Consider the following 8263-nt stretch of genomic DNA (forward strand, 5'->3'; position numbering starts at 1 on the left):
GATCATCTTCTCTCTCTCTCTCTCTCTCTCTCTCTCACAGTTATAAGCTCTCGGAGACTAAGAAGTTATAGGGCATCATGTTTAAGCATTAGCTAATGTTTTGAGCTGTAATTTATCTAGAAAATGTAAGGAACATCAGAACATTTTTGCATGTTTTTTGTATTCTGCTTCCTGTGAGATTTATAGTCCACCAGCCATGTTTAGCCTTGTAGGGATATTTTTCAGTTGTACTATTAATATGAACAAAAATGGTAGTATTCCAGCAAAGAGTTGAATGAATCATTCTAGCAAAAATGGTAGTATGAACAAGCTGCATGGACTTCAAATCACTGTCACCAAAGAGTTGAATGTAGTATTCGAGCAATTTTTGGCTCTTTTATGATCCTATATATATGTTATTAATCTAAACAGGAATCAAAATGTTTGGGGAACAATCTATCACATTAGTTCATATTTAGATATGAACTTATCACTAATTGTATATGTTCCTAAAGCTGCAGTCAATTACCTTAATCTGAGTGGAAATCACTCACACAGATTAAAGTGTTCGTCAAGAACCTAAGCTCCCATTGTATACAGAAAGAGAGAGAAAAAAGAACGCATGTCATACATAAATAAATGGTGAAAGGCAGTGATGACCAGCTTCTGATATTGGACTTATACTATTGATAAGAAACAGAAGCAGCAGCTGTCATGTTTCTCCTTGAAAAGCATTCAAATCCTTGAAAGGTGAGTGCACAGAAGCCAAAGAAGATTAGGCCACCACAAGATTTATTTCAGCATTGAAACAGTCCATGTTTTTGTTTTATCTATCCTGGAATATTCCACTGTGAGAGAGGAGCTCTCGTTGCATGAGCTCCACCTGCAACAGTCCATCAGAAAGAGCAACCCTCCCCAACTCTCTCTCTTTCTCTGTGTGTGTATATAGATACATATATAGTGCAGCTGTCTTCTGTTTGACTGCTTTTATCATGTACATCCAATGTCAGGCTTGCTTGTCTCGATTGCGTCCTGTATCTTTTCCTTCATTTTTGGACTCTTCTTGTTTGCCAGATTGGCCAAGATTTTTCTCCTTGAGTTCAATGCATAAAAAAATTCGCATGGTTGAACCCACATTGTTTGGACATTATGTCATCTTATTGTTGTTGTACGAGTTATATATATAGGACATTGACCTCCATCTGAAGAAAATGGGTAGCATTGGATACTGGTGTGATAATGAGTTAAGATTAGAGCAACATATACATTATGATTAGGCTTCTCATACAAATATCTCAGCATTCTTTGAGGAAGATCCTCTTAGGAAACAAGCATCCGACCTTGATATGATCCACTTAGACCTTTTCGTTAATCATGACAAGGTAATAATGCACTGCAGATAGTTACAAATGGGACATACTATCAAGAAAAGGATATATTTACTTTTATTTCCACCTACTTGTGATCTTGTGAAATGTACGTATCAAATGTGTCTAAACAAAGAAAGAAGAAGAAAATGATATTGCCAGACAAAATTTGCTCTGGTGAGAGGTCATCAGCATCTGGAACACTCCCATAAACTTGGAGCTAACTGCACTGCAGGTCATCTCTTGTTTATCATGGAAGCAGGAAAGACTGCAGCAGCAACTTGCACGGTGAAGAGCCTGAGACTGTTCTTGAAGATGAGAGGCACAGAAGAGTGGCATTTCAGCATCAACAAATCTTGAAGTAGAATGACATCTCCCGACGGAGCCGATGAGATCGACAATGTATGTGGTCACTTCATACTCATTGTGAGTTGAGCTGCACCAAAGAATCAATTACCATTCTCGTCGGTGTTCTTCAACTTCAATGAACTCATCTTTGTAAGAAGGTTCATGTGTATCTCCTGAAACAATAAGGACATCCAAGCAAAATGGATGTCAGATTTTGAACTTGGTGATTATATATTGTACAGAGTAAAATAGATCAAAGTCAAGAGACCAACTTACTCCCGGATTCCAAACCATGAAAAGTTCATCCTGAATGATTGATATTCTTATCACAGATTGCGATCCAGACGATCAACTGCTGAAAAGTCCATATCCAGATAAAGATTTAGGGTTCCAGGTCAGACTAGGTAATTAGTCAACATCAAGGCAATAATCTTAGTTATTCTAAGGATCATAATGATCATAAAAGTTGTTGATCATCTAATTGTTTTGTTAGCCCCCATGATTGATTGTATGATAGTGATCAAGTCAGCTTTTCTGACATGTTCTGGAAAAGAAAAAAGGAATACTAATCATCATGATTCTGCATAAGATTACAGCAAATATTTTGAGAGCTATAAGAGACATTCATTATGAAATGCTCAATCTCTTGTCAGCTGGAAAACAAATACCCAACCAACAAATAAGACCAAAAGGGTCTGCTATTATTTAAGTTGCATCTAGAAAGGATAAAGAAAATAATGACCATCAATTGGCTTTGACCTTGCCACCAATATTAAAAAAAAAAAAAAAAAAAAAAAGGATCACTCAGAAGAAGCCACTGAAGATGGTGTTAAAACACGGAAGAAATACATAATTGCTGCTTGATAGCTTTTCATGCACAGGAATCGAAGAAAATAAAACACACACACAAAAAAAAATATTTAGCAAAATAAACATAGTTAATGGGGTTCCGTGGCCATTTAAAATCACAAGTTATCATCCTGTGTAGTCACAAGATGCCCACTCAATTTCTTCAAGATCTTGCTTATGCACTCGTCATATTCATGGTGCAGGTCTTGCATCTTCAATTTAACATATTCAACATATGCATACTATTGAACTTAATAGGAAGAAAGGATAGATTTATAGTAGAAGAAAGAGTAAGACAAGATAAAATATTCTATTTTTTACTCAAAATTTTTTATAACTCTAAAACTTTATATATTTCATGACTTAACGTTATGAGGTTTATAATATATTATATTAATTATACTCAAAATGAACTCTTTCAAGAACCAATAGTCAATTTATCTTCTTAATGCAATAAATCTCTTTCTTGATGTAATAAAATTTTCTTTTGATGAAATTAATCTCTTTATAATATTAGATTCTTGGTTAAGGCAATAGCTGATTTGTTATCAACATAAATCTTAGTTGACTTCTCTTGTGGTATATGAAGTTCTTGGAGTAATCTTCTTAGTCATATTGCATGATAAACACAAGAAGATGCTACTATATATTCTAATATATTATTTTTTTAAGACCATATGAATGTAGTTTGACCAAAATAAAATACAAATTTGGTTGTACTTTTTCAATCATAATAATTTCTAGCCCAATCATTATCACTATATCCAATAAGCTCTAACCTATTGTCCCTTTAATATATCATAGCAAAATTTTTTTTGAAACATTTAAATGAGATGTCTTAGGAGCTTCCATATATCTACTTATGAAATATATACTCAACTCCAAATAGCATATCAGGTCGAGTGCTTATCAAGTACCTTAAATATCCAACTAGACTTTTATAATAAGTTAAATTAATATATTTACCTTTACCTTCAACTTGGTGTCATATTCAACAGGTGTATCTATAGGGTGATAATTTTCCATTGAAAACTTCTTTAGAATCTCCTTTGTATAATTTTTTTTGTGACATAAAAATTTCTCCATTATCTTGTATAACTTCGATATTGAGAAAATTTCTTTAAATCATATACCTAAATGTATACAAATAAGATATCTCCATCAAAGCTAAATTTTGTATAGAGAGCATGTTCATATGGACACTTAGAAAACCTATTTTGAATAAAATAAGTATTTATTCAAGAATTCTATGCTCGCGGGTCTTGTTTAAGCCCATGAAGTACTATTTTTACCTTATATACCTTCTCTTGTTGTTCATGAATAATAAAACTAGGAGATTGTTGAATATGTACATTTTCTTCAGGAACTCCATTAAGAAATACTGATTTGACATCCATTTTTAATATTTTTTATTTTATTTGAGCCGCTAGGTGATAGGATTGTAAAGGTACTAAGAGAGGGGAGGGGGTAAATTGGTGCATTCAAAATAAAGTTTTGATTTAAAAATTTTTGATAAATAAATCCGTATTGAAAATGTGTTTAACTTATAATGTGAGTAAGGGTAGTGAGCAACTAAATCAGTTAGTAATAGTAAGAAAAATTATAAAGAGAAATACAAATAAGATTTATAGTGGTTTGATCATCCTAACCTACTTCCACTCCCGATTTCTCTTCCCCCAAGGCTACCGACTTTCACTACTGATCTTCTTTTCAATGGACAAAGATCAACTACCCTTGTTACAACCCTTTCTCCTTTTCATAAGCATAGGAGAGAACTTTCACATATATTTTTTATAAGAAGACCTCACACCTCCCTTAGAATGACTTCTAAACTTAAGGAGGAAGAGACTCAATACTTTTTAAGAGAGTTTACATACTTTTATCCTCAAGACTTATTGCTCTTTTTATACATGTCAAGCAAGCACAAGTGGGGTTTTTATAAACCTCAAATGACTTCAAAAATAGAGTCAAAAATTTATATCCCTAGGTTTTCTGTGTACTGACGGTACTACCGCCTGCGTTGGGCGGTACCACCGCTTATCAGAGCTTGGGAACCAAGGCTCTAGTGGTACTACTGCTTGACATAACTTGGGCTCTGGTGGTACCATCACTTGCTTAGGTGGTACCACTGCTTGACATAGCTTGGGAACTTGGGCTCTGGTAGTACTATTGACCAACTCAATCCCAAGTCACTGAATTGGCCTTCCAACAGGCCTAATTCAATCCTGGTTCAAGGCTAATGGGCTCCTAATCAAGTTATCATGGTTACTCCCAAAATCAACTCGATTAGACTCTAAACGACTTTGATCAAGACTTAACAATTGTAATCATGAAGCCTATATTGTCTGGCATGCCATCTATTCATCTGGCACTTCGTTATAACCTTTGGTGCATCATTCTTTCCTTTAGCGTATTGTTCGATCTATCGATATGTTGACCTCTTGCAGCATCCGATCTAGATCCGATCTTTTTGGTGTAATATTCGATCCTTCCGGCCCGATGCCCAAACTCATGGCATAAAGTCTATCATTCGGCACATCGACCAATCCTCTAACCCGATGTCCAATATTTGACATAATGCTCTCTGGCCTAACGTCTGATTCTCCTGCTTTAATGATTCAAGTCCATGATCGAAGTTTCTCCCGTGTTACTTATCTCAAACGCTTATTAGTCTATAAACTCATTAATTGATTTCATCATCAAAATTCGAGATTCAATAATCTTCCCTTTTTTTATGATGATAATTAATTGATGATAGAGTTATAACCAAACTCCCCATATCTATTTGTTATTTAGAAAATAAACTTAAATAAAAAAGATAATTTTTTAATGTAACTCTTTAAACTCAAGTTGAAATAAAAAATTATAGTGACTTTCATTGTAAAGGTCATTTGTATAATTTCACTTTTCGTTGCAAAGATCAAAATATTATAGTGACTTTCTTTGCAAACATCATAATCTTTTACGATTTCAAAAAGTACAATCAACTTCTTCTCCTTTATCATCAACAAAAAGAAGAAATATACAAGTTTTTACTTCTCTTTGAAATGTGCAAGCTGCTACTACTCTCTCCCCCATTGTCATCATAAAAAAAGAAGAGAAAGATACCATGGTATCATGGTGCTACTTTTCTCCCTTTACATCAATGTTCTAATTATAATATGAAAGATATTAATATCAAAGATAAATTTAAATTATGAAAGGTTAATTGATGATGGGATATTAACAAAACTCCATTTTTTTATTTCATCTTAAAAATGTTATTATCCTGAATTCAAAATAGAATTTTTTAAATAATACTTTTGAATTCAAATTAAGATAAATTTGAATTGATATATCATTGCAAGCCCAAATATTTAATCAAGCTTTAAAAAATAACTAGTAAAATTTAGGCATGAGTTATTACAAATGAAAAGTTATAAACACATCATAAGTCTCCTTGTTCAACATAATTGATATTTCTCCTGTTTTGTTATCAACACAAATATGAGCTTCTTCTTCTCATTTATTATCAACAAATTGGAGTTTCAAATCTTAAATACAAAAGAATCATACATAATAAATCTTAAGTCATAAACATCAAAAAGTCAAGTGAAAAATTATGATTTATTTAGATAAATCTCATCTTTAGTAAATAGTAAAAAGAATTCATTGGAGAATAAATAATAAAAGATCTTGATTCATATAAAATAAATCTTAAGTCATGAATACTAAGAAATCAAGATTATAATTTATTTGGATAAATCTTATCTTTAGTAAACAACAAAAAGAGTCGTAGGAGAACAAATAATAAAAAATCTTGATTCATATAAAATAAATCTCAAGTCATGAATATCGAGAAATCAAGATTATGATTTGTTTGGTTAAATCTCCTCTTTAGTAAATAGTAAAAAGAATCATAAGAGAACAAATAATAAAAGATATTGATTTATATAAAATAAATCTCAAGTTATAAATATCAAATAAAAGATTATGATTCATGTAGATAAATCTCCTTCTTAGACATTAGTGAAAAGAAAGAATAATAGAAGATTGAATATAAAATAAATATTAAGTTATGAATCTCAGAAGTTAAGTGAAAGATCATGATTTGTTTGGATAAATATTCTCTTTAGTAAAAGGATAGAATCATACGAGAGTAAATAATAAAAGTTCTCAATTCATGCATTTGAATACATATTTTTCAATGAAAAGTGAGTTTGAACACCTTTTGATATATCTCTAATAATTAGCTCTTTAGGATATGCCTTTATATACTTCCATTCCTTGGGTAAGGATTATTTTGAAGTAGATATATACAAGTTACTTTCGAGAGAAGAATTCAAATTCAAATTTAAATTATAAAATTTAAAATTATCATCAAAATCATTTTTCTTATTTTTGAAAAATTCATTGAAAGTAACAATTCCTATAAGATTAAAAAATAACTAAAGTTCTTTAGTTCCAATTTATGAGATTAATTTCATACTTCCATGTCCTAATCTCCTATACCAAAATCATTCATCATCGTTTAAAATCGAAAAGCAAGCTTCATCACGAAAATTATCAAGATAAATATTATTACTTCTTAAAGTATTCATAGAATTATTCTTATTTGGAATGCAAGAATTAAATTTAAATTTAATATTTTATCCCTTTATCATAAAGTTAATTAATTCTTAATAACTTATGTTTTAAACCTTTTACTGAAAGAACATTTTCAATTAAAAGATTTGATTTATTACCAAATATCCAATATCAATAATTTTTTTATTATTATTGTTTCGGCTAGTGAGTTTTGAGAATGTGTTGGATCTTCGATCATATGTCTTGATCATCCATTCTTAAAATATAATCTTTTGCTCGTAGTTTTTATTTGGAGACATACCTACAAGAAAGATAGATTTGTTCTGGGTACCCATTTAACTTTGGGTCATTTATGGTTAGATCTATCTTTCTTGACTTTTGACATCAAATCATTTATAGTTCTTTAGGAACTCAAACTAATTTATGAGAACTATATTGTTTAAATGAATATGTATAAATATAATGATCACATCTTCCATAAAAATTATATTTAACTTGGAGAATATGTAATATGGGTCCTTTTACCAATGTAGTTGGCTTTTATTGAGTGTTACTATTCATAAAGCTGATTTCTTCCTTTCTATGTACATAGTCTTTGTTAGCAAGAATCATGTTTAATGATTTATTTTTAATTTTAAAATATTCTAATATTTGTTGCTTTTTAAATGAGTCTAACTCTTCATATTTAGTGCAAGATGTTAATATATAATTATCATATTTATTTTTTAATTTATCAAATTCATTACAGAGAGATACATGATTCTTTTTTAGTAATTTATATTTCTTACTAATTATTTTAAGTTCATCATATAAATTATGAAATGCATCAAGTAATTCATCATAAGGTAAAGAAATTTTAATTGTCATATATCTCATCACCGAAAGCCATCAATACGTAGTTTGCTACTTCATCTTCATTAGTTTGTTATTCGTCTTCTGATGCATTTGATTCATCCCAAATTATCTTGAGTGCTTTTGTCTTCTTTTGTACTGGTAGTTTTTTCTTCAGTTATGAAAATTCATTTTTGAAGTGCCCCGAGTTTTTACATTCATAAAAAAATATTGTATCCTTTTTAAATTTATTTTTATTTTTAGATTATTGTCTTATAGAATTTGCTTTGTTTCTTTTCATGAACTTTTTAAATTTTCTTGTA

The sequence above is a fragment of the Musa acuminata genome, chromosome BXJ2-5 (genome assembly GCF_036884655.1).
Source record: "Musa acuminata AAA Group cultivar baxijiao chromosome BXJ2-5, Cavendish_Baxijiao_AAA, whole genome shotgun sequence".
In the NCBI taxonomy this organism is placed as follows: domain Eukaryota; kingdom Viridiplantae; phylum Streptophyta; class Magnoliopsida; order Zingiberales; family Musaceae; genus Musa; species Musa acuminata.